The sequence below is a fragment of the Achroia grisella genome, unplaced genomic scaffold, assembly GCF_030625045.1.
Source record: "Achroia grisella isolate CSIRO2021 unplaced genomic scaffold, CSIRO_AGI_Agris_v1 utg1433, whole genome shotgun sequence".
NCBI classification, from domain to species: Eukaryota; Metazoa; Arthropoda; class Insecta; order Lepidoptera; family Pyralidae; genus Achroia; species Achroia grisella.
This window is the reverse complement of record NW_026712632.1, coordinates 1,022,882-1,045,591: the sequence shown is the minus strand read 5'-3', so window position 1 is coordinate 1,045,591 and position 22,710 is coordinate 1,022,882. Positions and strand designations below refer to the sequence as shown.

At 33.2% G+C, this 22,710-nt stretch overlaps 1 protein-coding gene across 1 annotated transcript in view; it reads right to left on the bottom strand.

The window, feature by feature from the left end:
* LOC131855482 (pro-resilin-like) overlaps nucleotides 1–7,015 on the bottom strand; it is a 35,598-nt gene extending 28,583 nt beyond the window's left edge. The window contains exon 1 of the mRNA XM_059206759.1: nucleotides 7,000–7,015. The gene's annotated coding sequence lies outside the window, so the exon portion shown is untranslated. The remainder of the gene's footprint in view (nucleotides 1–6,999) is intronic.
* Between the last annotated feature and the right edge of the window lie 15,695 nt (nucleotides 7,016–22,710).

Here is a 22,710-nt window from a genome sequence, read left to right as displayed (position 1 = left end):
GAGGAATTGAACCCGCGAATATCGGAATTAAAGCGAAAGCTAAACCGCTTGACCACCGAGGCCGCGAAAAAGTTCTCTGATTACTGCTGCAGTATGGAATGGATGGAAAGAAGTCCGATGATAATGCTGATGATGAAGCAGCCAGTACCACATTATTACAACAGATTCATCCCGTGAGACACAAGCAGATGCAAATTACATTAATTAACAACAAACAATTTTCATGTTACATCACCGAGATTGTATCTTGGACTTTCCTCTCGTGAGAAAATCGTCCACAATTGTGGACTATTTGATTTCTGCGCTGATAAACGGACGCCGTCCACATGAATCTATTCGCGTAGCTGTGTACAGAACTGGCGGGTTTTGATGACTCTTTTTTTACCCATTAGACCCACTTGATGGTAAGTGTTACTTTTTGTAATGGATGATAATAGAATAATGCACCAAACTGATACCAGTTTGGTGAATTATTCTATTGGTGCCAGACACCAGCCCCGCCAAAATTATACCATTAGCAATGATAAGTAAGAGGTCAGGTCATTTAGCCCACCGTGGCAAATTCATCACGAATTTGCCACCACCATCATGGTTTCCATTAGACTCTGCCTAATCTACACCCCACAACCGAAACACAGCTTAACGAGGGGTAAAAAAATTTGTTAGTAATGTGGATTGATAACTCCATTGCTAGCAATGGACCAAATCAGGTTGACCTCCACGCGGTTCACTAAGAATTTATCACGATGGTTTTCAGGGGGCTAACTGACCTGACCTCATGCTCATCTTATCATCCTCCACTGGTGCCCCGCCAGCGTACATAAACCGTTAGCGCAGGCGGGTGCACCATTCCATTATCATCCATAAAAAAAACTGCTTACCAAGCCAGCTGCTTGGCGACTCAAATAGCCGAGACTGGGGTACACACGCAGACGACTTTTTACAAAGTCTACCAAAGTGTATTAGTTATAGATTTCCAACATATACATATAGTACGCACCCGTCCAAAACCGAGAAGATATATAATAATAATCATATTTATTTGTCTCAAACAAAAACACAGCTGTTGCCCATACAATAGTTAAATTTAAAAGTAATGAAGAGAAAATAATAATAATAATATCCCAGGACAATTCACACAGCGCCATCTAGTTACAAGCTAAGCAGAGCTTGTGTTATGGGTACTAGACAACTGATATAAATACAAGGATACATTTTTTTTGTAAATAAATACATATTATACATAGAAAACACCCAGAGAAATACAAACAATCATCACATATTCATGAGGAATACAAATGTTTGTACCGTGCGAGGAATCGAACCCACGACTATCGTATAGTAAAGCAGTGTGCTAAACCACTAGACCACCGAGGCTGTCAAGGTAAGAATAAAAAGTAAAGATCGCTTATTATTAGTAAAAAAATATTTTTAATTAACCATTTACTATCATTATTACATAGTATAAAACAAAGTCGTTGTCGCTGTCTGTCCGTCCCTATGTATGCTTAAATCATTAAAACTACGCAACGGATTTTGAAGCGGTTTTTTTAATAGATAGAGTGATTCAAGAGGAAGGTTTATATATATTATACATGTACACCCGTGCGAAGCCAGGGAGAGTAGCTGGTAAATAGATAAAAAAAACGCATGTGTTGATCTTTATCTAGATAGATTAAGCGACTGGCTATTAATTATGGTATTGCAATCCAGTACGTAACACCATGGGAATATATAATATATGTACATCCGTGCGAACCCGGAGCAAGTAGCTAGTAATCTATATATTAATATGTGCAGCAAAAAGTTTGTGTTTGTGTATCTCAAAGGTGGCTGACGTAGTGATCTATCAACGCACAGCCCAAACCACTGGACGGATCGGGCTGAAATTTGGCATGCAGGTAGATGTTATGACGTAGGCATCCGCTAAGAAAGGATTTTGATTAATTCTACCCACAAGGGGATAAAATAGGGGATGAAACTTTGTCAATTTTAAACCGATTGGGCTGACTTTGCATGCATAAATCTACTATGACGTATGCATCCTCTAAGAAAGGATTTTGATAAATTCCACCCCTAAGGGGATAAATTAACGAGAGCGAAGCCGCGGGCAAAAGCTATTAGTTTATATAGAGGAGGACTGCAGAATGTTAATATTTATTAAAATTATGATAAATTATACTTATACATTAAATTAATTAAAAACATTACACTCTCTACCAGGGTTGTCATGGATAAGAAATTTCGAATACGGATAGGTTTCGGATATAGGAAAGATAATTATACCAGGTACGGATACGGATACGGATATGAAATTATTTCGGATTATCTGTTAGTTTCGGATAATTTCGATTACTGATATTAATGTTTTAAGAAATTTCAAAAGTAAAATACAAATAGCTAATAAAATGGTTACATAATGTGTCTCAATTAGGCTCCGCTCCTATCCGATATTGTCCGGAACTTTTATTTCGTATTCGGTTACGGTTACGGATATTTTTACATCGGATATCCGATAGTTTCGCTTACGGTTACGAAGCTCCTTAACATCCCTGCTCTCTACCATGTATTTGACACACACACACACATATATACTCTTATATTTATTGTTATAGTATATGGTCAAACTATGAATATATTAAAATTGTTTGTCTTTAATATTATTTGGCAACAGAATCTCGGTATCGTTTAATTTGAATTATGTACGAATTTCGACATGTATAATATATGTTGCTGACTGTACACGGTGATTAGAGCTGCTTATTGTAGAGGTAACGAATCCACCAAGATTCATCTTAGACATCGCGTAGTCTTCCGTACATACAAAGTTTCTTGTTCGTTCTTCTTAACTCTCTTCTCTTCTTAACTCTCCGAATGTGTAGTAGATTAAGAAAAGTGTGACTGTTATAAAGTGCTTAAATTTAAGTTTATTTTAGTAATATAAAAAAAAAGATATATACGTACTATAGCAAAAACTTACAGGACATAGTTTTTTTTCGGACTACTCTAATATTTGACACATACATATATATGGCACTCCAAACCAAAGTTTATGGAGCGGCTGAAGGCCAACTCCCGCCTGACGGATACGACTTTAGTCTGAGGGCACCGCTAGGGGTTCGAACCTCGGCTCAAGCCGTCGTAACATCGGTCCCGGTTTGATTTGGACGAGGGATCGATCAGAAGGGAGGAAACTGTCTTGTGATAAAGGAACTTGTATTTAAATTTAATTATGATCTCAATAATAAAATACGAAAAAAATTACTTTTTTGTAACTAAGAACCATATTGATCACGTCATCATCCAAAATAAGTGCTAGGTGTGATTATGGGGTGTTACAAGTGTGTCTGTCTCTGATATCGTATCTCCTAAACCAATGGATTCATTTTTTGTCTGTATCTTAGAATAATTGTCACATTTATAAAAATAAATGTAACCATTCATTTCATAAATGCATTTTTTGCATGACTTCATAATAAAGTTATTGGAATTAATGAAGAATGATTGTAGAAATACAGTTGTTACTTACTCTAAGAACTGCATTTCTACAACCATTCTATATACAATATAGAAATAGAAATAGGAATAGTAATAATCTTTATTCAAATAAACTTAATATACGCACTTTTGAATAGTCATATTTCATTATTCGGAACGCAGACTCATCAAAAAAACTTGCGTGTTGCTCTTTCAACTAAATATAGTTCATAATTACAGTCCTAAGATTTATGTATGAGTTTTTAAGTTTCAAATATTTCATTTCATTTCAATACATTTCAATTATTTTGGTACTGCAATTCCTGTATATTGTGCAGATTTGAAATATATATCAATTTAAAAATATCTGTTGATTTACTTTTGCTACTGATGCTGACTATGGATTTAACATAGGTATAAAGTTGTCTTTAAGAAATCATTTTAGGAATAAGACTGCCTTTTGTATCTTCACACAACATATATATGTTGTTTGTTATATGTTTATAGGTGCAGTAAAAAGTAACAAATAAATAAATCAATAAATATATTGTTATATTCTGTTTCATTTGTTTATTATTATTCAATAATTAATGTCCAGTAATTCATGAAATTCTTAATTTTACTACTCGTACAATAGTAATGTTTTTTATAAATTAGTTTTAATTATTAATTTTGTTTTTCTTTATTTGTTTTCTGTGGTATATTATGTATTACCCGGCTTCGCACGGGTGTACATGTATTATATATATAAACCTTCCTCTTGAATCACTCTATCTATTAAAAAAACGCTTCAAAATCCATTGCGTAATTTTTAAGATTTAAGCATACATAGGAACGGACAGACAGCGACAGCGACTTTGTTTTATACTATGTAATGATATACAAAAAGCAAGTGCATACTCATGATGTAGTAAAAGCTCAGATAAGACAATATGTATTGTAATGTTAACAATAATACAAGTTCTGGACCTAAAACAGAGTGACACATTCTATTCTCGTACTAAATTATGCTTGAACTTAGATTTCGGCGTGTATTAATTTAATTTTAAAGTTAATTCAAATATATCTAAATAAGATATTAATCTACTATGACATGATATTATTCTCATTTTGACGTTCAATTAGCTATTGTTTAAAAATGTAAAAAAATATGAGTATCTCTGCACTCCCTAAGGTTGGCTGGTAGAGAATGCTATTAGCATTAAGCCCGGCTATTGTACAAAATCAATAAAGTTTTAAATAAATAAATAAATATAAAAATATCGTATAAAATTATATTTAAAAGTAAAACAATAATATTATTGCTACATCTTGTAACTAGCTACTGACCCCAGCTTCGCCCGGAGGTACATGCATTAACATATAAACCTTCCTCTAGAATCACTCTATCTATTAAAAAAACCGCTTCAAAATCCGTTTCGTAGTTTTAAAGATTTAAGCATATATAGGAATGGCCAGACCAACAGCGACTTTATTTTATACTATGTAATGATATCGCACACTTATTATAATAATGGCTTATCTCAAAAATTACAAATTTGGTAAAGTCCACTTTGTAACTGTGATGTTAAAGTCGAATTTCAAATTTCTGAATTACACCAGTATTGTACTATATATGCGATATAGTATATTTGGCTCACTGATTGATAAAACATTGAATAAATACACATAAAAATAACCAACCTCCTTATAAAAAATAGATTCACACAAATTTTTTGTTTTAAATAAAAAATAAACACCGATAACTTTTTTTCAAACACACGAATTTTGGCGCGCAAACTCGTTCGAAAACCGCAAACGCACTGCTCTAGTTTTACGGACGCACTGTGATACATTTCGCCAGGTGATGTTTATATAGACCACTGATGGCGGGCACATCTCTCTGCTGCCCATTGTGGTGTTTTTTTTTTTTTAACATTACTGGTTAATGACCTCAATGGGGTTACGACATAAATATGTATTCTGCCATAAAGTATGCATTTATAAATTATTGTTACAAGCAGATATTGCAAATTACAACTAAAATTGCATTTGCCATATTAGGTTTGACAGATGTACACACAATAAGATTTTAAATGGCACTTTTGATATTATTGTACAGCTGTTGCATTTTCTAAACTAATATACCAAAAAGGGAATATTTTATGTTGTGTTTGTAATAGATAAATAAAGTACACTCAAACGATTTCAAAACCTAGCAAATATGGCTGCATGTTATTTAAAAAAAAACTGCAGTATTCTCAACCATATATGAAAGTCACTCTTATTTAAGAAAATAAAGATATATGACATGACGGCCTCGGTGGTCTAGCGGTTTAGCACATCGCTTTACTTTCGATGGTCGCGGGTTCGATTCCTCGCACGGTGCAAATTCATTAGTATGATTGTTTGTATCGGACTACGTGTTTTCTATGTATATTATATGTATGTATTTACAAAAAAAATATCTAAGTATTTATATGAGTTGTCTAGTACCCATAACACAAGTTCTGCTTAGCTTGGGACTAGGTGGCGTTGTGTGAATTGTCCCGAGATATATAATATTAATATTTTTTAATAAAGTATAAGTTAATAATGTGTCTGTAACTAGGAAATGAAAATCATAGACTTGTCAAAAATCCTTCCTATATGTATAAGTGATTTTTTACTTCGAATATATATTCCAAACCGCAGATAAGTAAATATTACATATTCTAAATTAACTCCATATTTACGTTTCGTATCCTGTTGGCAAAATATTTAAAAAAAAATATGACCAAAAATCTTTTTCTTAGAAAGTGAAATAAAAAATACAAAGCTATCTTTACGAACCTATATTACAGGATTCCGTATACGAATATTTTTTTATAATTTGCAGAATTTTTTTTTAATTGATTGTAATGTTGCCAAGTTGGAGAATAATAGTGCTATGATGGCCCAAACTGCGAACCTAGATGGGCAGGTACAACTTGGTATAATGGGTTGTCTCTTCAAGGGAAGCTTGTGACTGCGGAGCACCAACCCAGACTATAGCCCACCTATTGTCCTGTCCTTTGTGCCCAGCATCCTGCACAAAGGAAGATCTGCAGAATGCGCAAAAATCTTCGCAACATTCTTGGGAAAGTTGGTTGCCGTTGAAATGAAAGAAGTGCCCATGACGCCATGAAGTCAAGTTAGCCAGCCCATTATGACGATTTCGTCATTAATTTATCATGTAGACGAGTTTGTATATTGGTAATTGGAGTAGACTTTGTCACGAGACTACAGCATGAGGTTTTTAAGAAAACCCTATTGCTGTAGTTTCTTAAAAGACGGCAACACGCAGGCGACTCCCCTGGTGTTTCAGGCGTTCTTAGGCTACGGTAACCATTTACCATCAGATGGGATGTAGAAGTATAAAAAAAGGTCACAAAAAAAATATTAATACAAAAAACTTGATGTTCATAAGCGGCATATAATAAAATGTACTACATGAAAAAAATATTTTGGATTTTGAAGTTCCGTTTCAGGAACCCTACCCTAAAGGTAAAGTGATTTTCTTACCTCTTCGTCAGTACACTGATTTCATCTACATAAGGATCATGATGGCAAAAGACACCGAAACGGCAGCGGATTACGATAACACGATCGTGTTTGTATTACTTCTTGTTAAGTGTTAGACACTCATTGTGTACAGTCAATCCCGTAAATAAGTAGGTGCATAAAACAAACGAAGTAGATGAACTGTGAGTAGGTGTGTACCTAAGATAGAATCAGAGCAGTGCCTAAAGCGCGAAATATTGCTGTAGTTATTTTATATATAGAAAACTTTTTTAACTATTTTTTTTACAGGTGCACTTATAGAGCAGTGCCTCGCGACTGCGCGCGTAGTTATTTTTTTTTTTTAATCAACTTATAATGCACTGCGCGCGTATTAAGTTATTTTTTCTATTTTTTTTACAGTTCGCTATTTATCTGATAAATATAAAGTTACTTAGGTAGTTATTACATTATATTTTTTAAGCTTTTTAATTTTAGGTTGTAGTTGTACAAATAAAAATTCAATAGTAAATACAGAAAGCGAAATATTGTTAGTTCGCCAAGAAAATATAAATAGATGTAGGTGTCACATAGACGGCGATAAATCGTTTATGTCGACGCAAAAAATATTTTTTTTAAATCGATTCTATATGTACCTATATATGTATATATTCGTATGTATATGTATTCTATTCGTATATGTATATATTTAACTGACTGTACACGAGTAATTGAAGTTCAACGACCCGTTTACTGCTCATATTTTGTTTGTTTTTGTCATTTTTATAACGCAGAAACACTCCACAACTTGTTTAATGGACATCTTTCAAAGAATCATAAATCTGTATTTACTAGGAATATTCTAATAATAAATGCTAAAATGAGTTTGTTTGTCCCGCTTTTACGACTAAATTGTTCCGATAGATCCCCTGTTCTAATCCAACGGGGATCGGAATTAAGACAATGTGAGTCGAAGTTCGACTCCTAGCTGTGCTCTCTGTATCTGTCTGTGTCTGAATTCGTAACTTTTAGGAAAAACTTGGTCTAAAGCCACTCCATAAGTCCTTTCCAGTTTGGAGTGCCCTCGTTAGTAAAGTTACGGAGTGCTTCCATAAACGGAGTATGCTGGAGTGGAGGATGATAGGATGAGCATGAGGTCAGGTCAGTTAGTCCACCATTCACAAATTCGCCAGGAATTTGAGTAGAGTATATTGATGCTCCATTGGTAAAATGTTAAAAAAACCAAAAAAAATATTTCCATTCTCGTATCTTTCCGAATGAGAACAATAGGTGTAACTATTCCTATATTAAAAGTGCCTATATTAGGTTTTTTTTGTTTACTAGCTGTACCCGCGACATCGTCCGCGTGTAATTTAACTGTATTTCTATAAAAAATAAGTACCCTATATTACTTCCTTATTACATTAGCTACCTGCCAAAAAAAGTTCCGTCAAAATTGGTCCAGCCATTTCTGATATTAGCCGTAACAAACAGACAGACAGACAAAGTTGCTAAAAAAAAAATTTTGGTGTATGTACGGTATTTATATTCAAATCCATGTAGTAAAATACGGTTATTTCAATATTACAAAACACTCTAATTTGATTTATATGTATACATAAATGCATAGATAAGTCTACATTTCGATGTCCATCTTTAATTAATCTGACAATCGCGGATTATCTGCTAATGAGCGAGTGGCGGGGACGCGCGGGTGGATGGGTGACCGTTGAGTGATTCCAATTCGATAAGCAGATTCGACGTCACTTAGTACATTATTTTACAGTTTTATACATTTCATTGCTATACTTTTATTTGTTTAATAAACAATTTATTTCTAAACTTCATAATAAAAAAGTTTCAACACCTGACTAAAGAAAACATTACAAACAGAAAATGAAATGAAAAAATGTTTATTTCTTTAAAAAACAATTCGATTATAATAACAGTGTTGGGATGACTATGATTGGGATGAGTAAGCATAGAAATGTCTGTGTCAGGTACATCCCGCTCTTCCATATACTTTATCATATGTGTTTGTTTTTTTTTATATTATTTAAGACATTAGATACCTAATATAATAAATTAAAGTAAAAATTACTTATTAGAAAATAAATATAAAAAAAAATTACAAGCGGTATGTTTGTATTAATATCCATGTCATCATCATCATATCAGCCCGGAAGACGTCAACTGCTGGACATAGGCCTCCCCCAAAGATCTCCACGACGATCGATCCTGCGCTGCTCGCATCCAATGCCTTCCAGCGATCTTGACCAGATCGTCGGTCCACCTTGCTGGAGGCCTTCCCACGCTGCGTCTTCCGGTCCGTGGTCGCCACTCGAGGACTTTACTGCCCCAACGGCCATCTGTCCTACGAGCTACGTGCCCTGCCCATTGCCACTTCAGAGTCGCAATTCTTCGCAATATCCTTGTAATAACAGAACGCGTCAGTCGACCTCCACGCGGTTCCCCTGGAAAGTTGACCTCATGCTCATCTTACCATCGTCCACTGGTGCCCCGCCAAAAAATATAAACATACTTTTAAATAATAATGTATTTCTAATAATTGTCTTCCAAAGGGATATAGAGAATTATATATCTATCCATAGAGAATAATTACACTGCAACCTTGTACTGGTTAACTTACTTGTCTTTGATGCGACTATAGGCGTTCTCAACCTTTTTGGTCTTGACTTTCGTACATAATTATTAGTTTACCTACGCTGTTATATGCTTTTTGTTTGTACCTAAGCACATATTTACTACATATTACCACCTTGTTCTCTGGTTCTAACTACCTACATATAATATGATATTTTCTATTTTTATATTTTACTAGCTGACCCTGAAAACGTTGTTTTGCCATATAAATTAAAATCATTATTAAAAAATTGGTTTCATGCTAGAAGGGTGAAAATTTAGAATTGTATGTATTTTTTAATCCGAATATATGTCGAACAAATAAAAAAAATATATTTTGGGATGGATATCCCTTACCTTAGTGGTATGAAATGTAGATAGTAGCCGATTCTCAGACTTACTTAATATGCATATAAAATTTCATAAAAATCCATCAAGCCGTTTGGGAGGAGTATGGTAACTAACATTGTGACACGAGAATTTTATATAATGTTACTAGCTGTTCCGGCAAACGTTGTTTTGCCATATAAATTAATAACGCTATAAAAAAATAGGGGTTGATGATAGAAGGGTGAAAATTTAGGATTGTATGTATTTTTGTATGTTGTATCATAATAAAATTACAATCAAAAATTTTTGTCTAAAAAATAAAAATAAAAAATTTAGGGGTGGACTACCCCTAACATTTAGGGGGATGAAAAATAGATGTTGGCCGATTCTCAGACCTACTCAATACGCTCACAAAATTTCATGAGAATCGGTCAAGCCGTTTCGGAGGAGTATGGGAACGAAAACTATGACACGAGATTTTTATATATAAGATGATGGTACATAAATAACAAAGATTTCTCATTGGGTGTGTGCGTACGTACGTAGATAACATACTAATGTTTTTCCTCGCAATAAAATCAAATATAAATGTTAATCCTTGACTTTTCAATAATCTCGCCTTTGAAAAAGTAATAAAAGTTTCATATCTATACATATAAATAAAACTGGGGTATCTAGTTGTATTATTGAAATAACTGTTTTTTACTACATTTATATGAATATAAATACGGTACATACACCAAAATAACATTTTTTATAATTTTTGTCCGTCTGTCTGTTTATTCCGGCTAATCTCTAAAATGGCTGGACCGATTTAGACGGGACTTTTATTGGCAGGTAGCTGATGTAATAAGGAGTAACGTAGGCTACTTTTATTTTAGAAAAATAGAGTCATATTCGACGCGGACGAAGTCGCGGGTATAGCTAATGTAATATAATGTTACCTGTAGTTTAACTGTGCTGCGACTTCTTATATATCGTACACGAATTAACAATATCAGTAATAATATAATTATTAACATAGATAATAATTTAATACGAAATAGTGATAATCAAAATATAAAATAATATATTCATGTAGGACATTTTAGTCAGTTATGAACGTCAAATTATATTTATCATAATTTTTACCCTACCCTACCAGTTCAGTATATTATTTTTATTTATTCTGTTTTTTCTTTAAGTTTTATTTTAGAAGAGTTTTTTTTAAGAATTTTAGTAAAATAAAGTAAAATTCCACAAATTCAAATTTTTTCAAATTCAAATTCAAAAATCATTTATTCATGTAGGACATTTTAGCCGCTTATGAACGTCAAATTTTTACATTATAATTTTATTTTTTCCCTACCGTCCAGTTCGGTATATAGATCCAATTGAGAAGAACTGGCAAGAAACTCAATTGAATTACTTTTTTTTTAAAGCCAGTTTATTTACAATGTTTATTTATATAGGTGTCTATGTCTAACATTAAATGAAAATTCAGTGCATGAACAACTATTGCCATGCACACTGGTCATTCGACCACACGGACGCAATCTCGAGTGTAACTAGTAAAAATATAAATAAAACTTCTTAAAAGGTTGCCGACCACTGTCCATTCTCATAATAAATCATATGTTCGACATACGAACAATACCCATGGAGCCCTAACTTTAACACGGTCTACTGTTGTTTTGTAATTTTATAATTACTCTAACGTAAGACTGTATCTATCTTGTTTATAAAATTTAATACTTTTTTGATGATTATTTTTACAATTAATAAAATAACTAGAGATATAGATACTTCCGGTTTTTTGTTGGTACATATTTCGCTGTAACATTAATCTATAGGGAAGGGAATTACTAATAATAATTGTTATGAAAACAGCTAACGTAAAATTTTGAATTCAGCTGTCTTTAGTGGACTGTATTTACGACAATTGGTTAGTTAAGAAATCTATATAAAATAATTTAGTTAAGAAATCTATATAAAATATCGACAATTACGACAACACACTTACGACAGCGATCATCAGACACACTTTTTTCGACAACGACAAAAGGCGAAACGACTCACACAGCCTCTAGACCCAAGTAATCTCTTTTTATCTTTTTACTTTTTTTTTTTTCGTATTATTTACGGCATTGGATATCATCAATAATGTTTGTGCCGTGCGTATTATTGTGAATAGTGAACAATAATAATAATTATGATATAACACCAGTCACACCAGGCACACAATAAGTACACACACACTCACGCATGCATACACGCGCATACACACATACACACACTCTGCACTTACTTGGTTTCGGTCCGTAAGTGTGGAGAAAACCCACAAAAGCTGAGAAAAAAAAAAAAAAAATCTCAGGACAATTCACACAGCGCCATCTAGACCCAAGTTAAGCTAACTAAACCTTGTGTTATGGGTACTAGACAACAAGCCGATACTTACTAGGTCTAAGATTAAGAATTCTGAGCTTGAACGAGCAACTGTAATTGTTACACATCCGGACTACAGTATGTATGTATGTATGTATTACGCATAATATATCTATAATGAGTTTAACGAAGTGTTAAATCTTTAACGACCCGATTGTTGTATCGTGCGATAGGCCTTGAAACTTTCGCTGTTTCTGTACAAAACACCATCGTTTAGAAATAATGAATACCATTGACGTAACTGCGGTAGACTTTATACAAAGTCTTATGTCTCACCTATTTCAACGCCCAGCTGTTTCCATTGTGAGATGCCGATTTAATGTTGAGATAAGGTAGGCGAATTACCGTGTACTGACATGGGTGAGTGGGCATGCCATCTTAATGCATAGAAATCAACGCATGAGTTGTATTGTTAATGGCTGCAAAAATACCTTTATTTTGTTAAATTAATTAATTATTCTAATACTTCATAATACCTCTTAATGAATAGTGGTCCACCACAATGCGCGTTTCTAGAAACAATTGCCACGCACAAACATATCGTGGAATCACCTTCCAGCAATAATATTTCCAAACCTATATTGAAACCTTCATGTAAAGAGTTTATTCCTTCTTAAAAGGCCGGCAACGCACTTGCAATTCCGTTGGTGTTGCGGGTGCTCATGGGCGGCGGTAATCACTTACCATCAGGTGACGTGCATGCTCGTTTGTCCCCTGTGCTATAAAAAAAATGGCTCACCCCCGCCCTGTCATATATCGCATACACTAGCTAGTCACACAATTGACAATATCTGTCTACCCCATCTGGGGTAACAGTCATGATAATAGAATAGAATAGAATAGAAAATCATTTATTCAAATAAACTTACATTGAAGCATTTTTGAATAGTCATTACATTTTTTAATCTACCGCTCGTTCGGAAAGCTGTCTCATCACAAGAAGAACGAGCAAGAAACTTGCGTGTTGCTCTTTTAAATAATTTTATTATTACTTTACATTTTTAAGTTCAAGTGTGTGAATACAAACCACTAAGTCATGATAATTTATTTATTTATTTATTTATTTATAAACTCTTTATTGCACCAATCGAATTAATACATAAGAGAATTAGACAGAAAAGAGATATGGAAGTACAAAAGGTCTTATCGCAAGAAGTAATCTCTTACAAGCAACCTTTAGGTAGAGAAAATACAACAAAAGTGGTAGGTGGCGCATGAATAGAATGGAAGAATATATATATAAAGGTAATAATAGGGATAGGATAATAATACCAATAAATATTAGAAAATAACACACATTATATATACTATATATAAAATATATACATACATAGATATAAAAATATAAATTTACAAAAATTACAAGCAATATATACATACATATATAAATATATAAATACAAGTACAAAACAACAATGTCATATGCAAAGAAATAAGATAATATATTATGATTACTCTAATATAGCTGACCACTGTACTGTATACATACATACTCATCATCAGCTGCTTTTTCCTTATCCCATTGGTCGTTGTAATATGTTTTTCTTCCATTCTTCCCTGTTCACAGTCATCTCGTTATTTACTCCATTTCTTACTATATCATCTTTCACACAGTCCATCCATCTCTTTTTCGGTCTTACTCTACCCTTATAACCATCCACATTCATATGTAACACCTTCCTTAAAACATTATCATCATTCCTACGTATTATTGTACATACATACATACTATATATAGAAAATACCGGAACGAATACAAACAATCATACTTATGACTACAAATATTTGTGTCGTGCGAGGAATTGTACCCGCGACTGTTAGAAATGTAGCATTGTGTTACCGCTACGCCACCGAGACTGTCAAATGTTTTTAAATAGAATTAGTAATGTAATATTCTCTTATCTGTGATAGAAGAAAACTCCGTATTTTATTTTATTTTATTTTATTACCTTATTTAAATACGGAACTATAACGCGTTAGCTACTTACTTACACGCCTCATATATTTACCTATGTACGTAACGTTTTTACTTATTATTTACGTCCCTAACAACCAGGGCCGGAATCACCATCAGCAGAGTAGACAACAGCTTAGGGGCCCCGCGACGGTTAGGGGCCTCGTACAAAAGACTAGAAAATATTTCAAAGACAGAAAAAATGTATCCCTAATCCCACCTGCGTTAATGGTTTACGCTGGCGGGGCACCAGTGGAGGATAATAAGATGGGCATGAGGTCAGGTCAGTTAGTCCATCGTGGCAGTAATTTGTCACGATGGTTTCCAGGGGGTAAACTGACATGGTACTTTGCCAGCAATTAGGTTATTAGTCCACATTACTAATAATCTCCTTTCTTGACTAGAATATTATTGCTTTATTTATTTGTTTCGAACGACTTTATGGCTAAATCTATATATATAAATCAAAGGTGACTGACATCAATTCCTCACATGGTGCAAACATAAGTACATACTACATTCATAAGTCTCATTGTTTGAATCGGTATGAGTGTTTTCTCTCGAACCCTAGACCATCTATATATATATATAACTCAAAGGTGACTGACATAGTGATCTATCAACGCACAGCCCAAACCACTGGACGGATCGGGCTGAAATTTGGCATGCAGGTAGATGTTATGACGTAGGCATTCGCTAAGAAAGGATTTTGATTAATTCTACCCCCACGGGCATAAAATAGGGGATGAAAGTTTGTATGAAACTTTGTCAATTTTAAACCGATCGGGCTGAGACTTTGCATGCATAAAGCTACTATGACGTAGGCATCCGCTAAGAAAGGATTTTGATAAATTCCACCTCTAAGGGGATAAATTAACGCGAGCGAAGCCGCGGGCAAAAGCTAGTATAATATATACCCTGAAGAGGCATCGAACGGCAGATCTAATAATACGTGTTACGTACCATATACCATTTGGATATCATTCTAGAATAATCTAAACTCAAGAATTATTATTATTCCATAATCTAGAACATGCTAAAATGAAACTAAATGCTAAAAGATCATGATAAAATGATGCCTAATTGATAAACAGATGTGAGTATTTAAAAAAATGGAGGTGATGATATTTTTTAATACTTTTTTTTAAAGCGAAGGCAAAGAATTGTTTTGCCTATGGTCCCTGCGAAGTAAATCCGGCCCTGTCAACATAACCGCATTCCATTTTAATTTTTTTAAAGCTCCTTCACTAGCTACGACCGTAAAATCGGATGTAATTTAAATGCGAATGGCAACATTTGTATGTAGCTGCATAGTTGTGTAATTATGATATTTAGTTTACGTCACGTAACTACAATTATAATTTATGAATATTAAAAATCCGATTGTCTATGGTAATTGGAACACTGCGGTTTGGGACCGCAACAAAGATGCGTTAGCGACTTTACTTTGTACGACAAAGTAAATAAAATAGAAATAGAAATAATCGTTATTCAAATAAACATTATTCAAATAGTCTATGGCAATACTATAAAAAAAATATGGTGCATTGAGCGCCATATTTTTTTTATAGTATTGTAATTCGTAAATTTGTTCATACTGAAGATTTGGCAAAAGAATCTCTGGTGCCTGTTCATAAAGGGTTTGGTATCAGATAAGGTGATCCATACATCCAGCCTTATATTATAAATGCGTGAGTGAGTCTCTCTGTTTCTCACCTTTTACGGCTGACGATTAATGAAATTTCATATAGCATTTTTGTTATCTAAAACAGAGGAAGTCGTCCGTAATCTATACATCTATATCTATACATATAAATAAAATTGGATTGTCTGTTTGTAATATTGAAATAACCGTTTTTTACTACATGCATATGAATATAAATACGGTACCTACATAGATAACATTGTTGACAATTTTTGTCTGTCTGTCTGTTTGTTCCGGATAATCTCTGAAATGACTGGACCGATTTTGGCGAGACTTTTTTTGGCAGGTAGCTGATGTAATAAAAAGTAACTTAGGCTACTTTTATTTTAGAAAAATAAAGTTAATCTCCACGCGGACGAAGTCTGGATACAGCAAGTAAATAATAAATCCTAGTATTTTGAATCAATACACATTACATAGCACTAAATGATAAAGCCATCAATATGAGTATGAAGCTCCGTTTAATTTTAAATTAGTTGTAATGTAATTACTGCACTATTGTTTGTGTTTGCACAAAGTTTTAATTTGAGTATACTAGTCCCGTACAAGTTTGGAAAAAAAAATCTTATAGTTTCTAGTGCCATAATATACCTAAACCAAAATATATTTCATCATTACCTTTACCAACCTATACAACGTACAATCATAACCAAAAGCTGTTGTTAATATCAATGCCAATATGAAAACCGCACGAATGATACTCATGCGTGTTTTATGCCAATTAAAAAAAATAAAATTGCTACTCCAATTGTGAAACTCTAGCCCTCGACAGCACGAGCCTAATCTTCAGCCATTAGCCGCCATAATTTAATCCACTATTCAAATCTGCTCTGATTGCTGATAATTCATTAATCTTATCGTCCAATTTGTGCAATGCAAATCATAGACTATGTATTCTTGTTTATTACCCCCTTACCATGTACCCAGTTATAAAAGACACATCAGTGAACCACGGATTTGTATGCAATAAAGGAATCATCGGAGGTCTGAATAAACTTGCCGCGTAAACTATTTTATTACTACTCCCATACATGGTGAGTACTCGAGAACAAAGCAATAGATTTGTAGCAGCCAACATCTCTCTACCAAGGACCAGTGAAACACGACCGTTCGAATTTCAAACAATTAAGCGCGAACGCGTTCGGAATTTCGAAATTTGAGTAATGGATGTTTTTATTTTTTATGAACGCAAATTTAAGGTATGTGTTATTAAAAAAAAACGAACATGGATGTTCGGTTGCTAGCATTTTTTTTTTTAGACAGATTGAGGCTAAGCGCAGTTTATCATGTGTGAGATGTAACAGATAATAATCGAATTTTTACAATATTTGTGTATTGAAATATAAATTTAGAAATATACATCCTTAATGTATATTATCTATTATGTATATTTCTAAATTTATATTTCACCTATTCACTTTTGATTTTTATGATAGTATTTTAGATTTTATAATAATTTAACTTTTACTTTTATTTCTATATTAGTTGTAGTTGTACTATTGTTATTGAACTAGCCCATTGTGTTTTCAAATTAAAAAATTCAAATAAAATTATTCAAATAATCTAGTGTTGCGGGGTGGGGTGGGTGGGGGGAGAAGAATATTGTAAGTAATGTGGACAAATGACCCCATTGCTAGTAATGTACCATGTCATGTTGACTCCATGCTGTCACCCCTGGAAACCATCGCGATAAATTCAGGAATTAAAAAATAACCTCTGACTGACCTGATTACCAGGCTGGGTGGCCTACCTTTAGTACAACAGTGGGAACTTTGAATTTTCATCTCATAAATCTATAACTTCTGTATTAATAAAGATATGTACATGATTTTTTTTCCTGATAATCTTAAATATATATACTTTTAAATAATGTATGCTTTGTGAGTAAAAAAATATTTCTAATAGTTATAAATAATTTAGGAATACAAGAAATATAGAATTTGTAGACTTACATTTATGTCCTAAGAAGTTTATACAGAAATAAGTAAAAGTATCAGAGTAAAAAACCAAAATTCTTATAAAGATAGCTTACAAGTCACTCAAGACCTCCTTTTCTTCATCAAAAAGAACTAAATATTTTTAATTGGAAGGTTTTCTTAAACTTGTTATGTATGGGTCAGAGGTATATAAAAATGTGTAGAACATCTTTGTTAGAGGCTACCCTCGAACATTGTCTTGCATGATGAAGCCTGAACTGTTTATAGTCTTTGTTCCGTGACTCTTCATCTTAAAGTTGCCCGAGAGGCAAGACAGAAAATGACGTGTCACACGTTCACATTTCATTTCATAACATAAAACAGTTTTATTAATTCCTCATATATACTAGTAATTTCTGATGCACAACGATAATATTGGAAAAATCTTGTGGCTGTATTGCCGTCATTAGTGTTGCCACTAACTTGTTTCGGTTTATCTATATTTAATCCAAGTTCTTCTCTGAACCTTCTTTGTACATAAACCTTCTTTTGCTTTTTTAAATTTTTATTTTCTGTTGTTGTGGCAGACCATTTTTATTGATTTGTATTTTAATTGTAAGATAAATGTAAAATAAGTTCCACGAATGCAAAGTTGAAAGGCCATATTGATAGGAAGTTTCATCGACAGGTTTATTTTGTACTTTTTCTAAATTGTTCATCTCTGTGGGTTTTGCACTGCAAATGGTACATACATTTGATCTGCTTTAACGTTAGTAATTTCTGTACATAATTTTGGCGGATAGCACGATTCTTTAGCTTCACGAATCAACCTGTATGATGGAAACAATAAGTAATTCTTTGCTATCAAACAACTTCATATTTTCGTACTGTGCCTTGTTCAGATCCAATTTTATAAAAATGCTAAAAGCTTAATGTTTTGAATATGCTGTTATATATGCCGGTTCATTAATAAGATTATTCATTAAGATTGCTCAATTCATTCTAGTTTTCTGGTGGCAATGCTCGTAAAATATCAATGATGAAAAAACCCTGTACATATGAGTTCAGTATGAAGTCCACAAGTATCAAGCAAGCCTTGTTTTTTCGTTTCTTTGTCCGAACTTCGTACCTTTTTTTTTCTTTTTTCTGTCGAAGTAGGAGGTTCAGGTTCGCATGTACTTTTTTCTAGATTTACAGTGAAAATACCATCCTATAAATTGCTATTTTATTTAAAAACTGTTCTTTCTTTCGACCACATTTCGTATAGCGTTGACGAAAAGTTTATGAAGAACTGTAATATTTCATATGCAAATACATACACTATTTTATACTTAATAATATATATTACGTGTGCAAAATTACTTGATAAAAAATATTTAACATTATGCGGTATAGAATAGGTCTGTATGGGAATGGGAACTATATACTGTGTGAAATAGTTGATAAAATTAAGGCAAAAGATAAAATATATAGTAATAATTGTCCAAAAAGTATTTTTTTAAGTATTCAGACAGAAAATCTCATATATTTAATATACGTACTTAGAAAAAACAAACCTCACCATGATATTATACTCGATTTAAATATTTTACGCAGTGAAACTGCAAAAAAAAATGTTATGCCATCAAATTACATTATATTTCCTAATAAATAAAACCAAATTTAGAACTTCGGCAAAACTAATCTCCAGTGAAAGTCTGAGAAAAGAAAATAGTACATATAACGATATATGGATTTTTAGTTAAATAATATTCAACTAAAATAAATATATTTTCATTTTATAGTAAAGTACACATTCTAAGCATTCTAAAATGGTATCACACTATATGACTTGATATTGTTTTGATACTATAAATTTATACCAAACAAATTTAAGTTACAAAATTATTTTTGTATTTTTTTCATTCCTTGACTTTAGAGGCTCCATTCTATGAAGTATGAATAGTCAGAGATTTGAATCATATTTATAATGATAGAGTAACTCTTTGGCTACAATTTGAGGTATTTGATATCCACGGAGTTTTAGAAAAAGTATTTATGAGATGGCTTTCTTAGGCGAGTTCCCACTGTGCACCGCCTTACTTCTGATGGTCGCAGGTTCGATTCCTCGCACAGCACAAACATTTATATTCATGAGTATAATTGTTTGTATCGGATGTTTTCTATGTATAAAATATATCAAAATATATATATGTATTTGTATCCGTTATCTAGTCCCCATAGCACAGGCTTTAGTTAGTTTAATTTAGGTCTAGATGGCGCTGTGTGTCCTGAGATGATTATTGTTATTTTATATAACCGTCGTGAGAGTATATTTGAAGCCATAATGCGTAAAAGAGCTGCATCACTGATGTCTAGAATTCGGGGGAGCTCAAACAGCATCCTAAAAACTGTTGCGAATATACCTGATTGTCCGCTCCAGAGGCACTGGATAACGTTGCATTGTGGACCCAGTGCTTCTGGACGTGGACACAGATATATGAATTAAATATATCTACGTATATGTATATTATAAGTTACTAACATAGTTTTATAAGTTTTTACTAACACAATATGGATGTAATCCGAATTAAAATTAAATAAAAATATCATTAGAAATCAAACAGATCGTTAACAGTTTCAATGGATTCCTCACAATGACTATTATTTGATATTGATTATGTTCTCCGCCAATACAATGATCGTTGATGATCATTAATATCTGTGCATACTCTCACGACAAACTTGGGCAATGGTCCTTCAATGTAAAAGGAAAGATTCACATAAAAAAAACGTTGACTTAGGCTCCACTCACACTGCGAAGCGGAGTTCGTGGGTTCGATCCTCGAATAATATAATCATTTTGTTCTTTGTTTTGTTTATTTTAGCGTCATTGATTGATTAGTAAAACTTTTTGTATATTTTTTTTTTATCAATGTACTTTATTACAAAACTCAAAAGTAAAGTAATTTATTATTAAACTAACTTTGTAGTTTTTTTGTTAAATCCCATGGATTAAAGTAAATACGAAATTTTAATTGTAAATAAAAAATTAAGTAAAGCTTACATCAGTGTAAACCGTATTGATCATTATCATTTCCATTGAATGTGCACCCGCCTGCGCTAACGGTTTACGCTGGCGGGGCAACATGAGGTCAGGTCAGTTAGTCCATCATGATAAATTCACCAAGGATTTATCTCGATTTCCAGGGGGAACCGCGTGGAGGTCGACCTAACATGGTACATTGCTAGCAATGTACTAGTTCCCATTACTAACAATCCAATTCCCCCCACCGATAGCTGTTTATAACAGAACACAAAGGTAAACAAGTTTATTGTTAAACTAACTTAAAAGTTTTTTGTTAGTACGTTATATAAACTAACGTACTAACAAAAAACTTCGTATGGATTAAAATAAACACGAAATTAATATAGTAAAACTTACAATAATGCATAAGTGAAAATTGCGCCCAAATAACCATGACTATTTCTGTGATTAGGGCGCACAATATCATAGACGTACATACAAAAATTCTAACAATCTATGTTCTGGGTTCTATAATAATATAATAATAACAAAGTGGCAAATAAATAAAATTTAAATGTCTGTATGAAATTTCAAGTTACACAACAGATTTTTCACTGAATGTTTATGAGAGAGTATATGGCACATTAATTTAATAAAATCTGTCTGGTTGTTTGTTCTTACGCCATATATATATTTGTTTACAAACTTTAAATGTCATATTTATTTATATTCAACAAGCAGTCTCTAAAATAAATTTCAAGCTTCAATCTTTTGAAAAGACAATACATACCAACTTTCATCTGCCCTTTCAACCCCTTACAACCCTTATTTCGCATTAAAAAGTAGCCTTCTCAGGGTTTAGACTATCTGTGTACCAAATTTTATTGAAATCGATTCAGTAGTTTTGGTGTGAACGCGAGACAGACAGACAGACAGAGTTACTTTCGCATTTATAATATTAGTAAGGATTTCCCAACGTTTTACCAATGTAAACTATACCTAAACGAATGGCCATTTGTGTTAGATGGTAAAGATGATGCCAGACGTAAGATTGGCCAAATCTGTTCATACGATCCCCTACATAGAGATAAGACGAGACAATGTTTCTACCACAATGCAGACACAATGGTCCATTTCAGTTAGAAATGGATTTAAACAACGTATATATATATATTTGCCAAGCAGTAAGATTTAAAAAAAAAAGCATATATATATCACGCTTACAAAACACCCAGAGAATTACAATACATATATTTTCCAAGCGGATAATTTAAAAAAAAACATATATATTATACTTAGAAAACACCCAGACCGATACAAACAGATTCTGAGGGATTGTTCGGATTAATACCAGCTGCTGAGTTTCACCACCGTACCACCCGCCAGAAACTAAAATACCATCCTGATCATCTGGATGAATGGCCTCCACAGTGCAGTTTTCTAGAAACTTCTTCAACGTACAACCACATTGTGGAATCTCCTGTCAGCAATGGTGTTTCCGAACCGATACGCTATTGAAACCTTTAAGAAAAGAGCTCATTCCTTTTTAAAAGGCCGGCAACGTACTTGCAATTCCCCTGGTGTCGCGAGTGCTCATGGGCGGCGGTAATCACTTACATCAGGTGAGCCGCATGCTCGTTTGTCCTCTGTGCTATATAAAAAAAACAATCATATTTATATGAATACAAATTTTTGTACCGTGCAAAGAATCGAACCTGCGATCATCGGAAGTAACACGGCGCTAAACCACTAGACC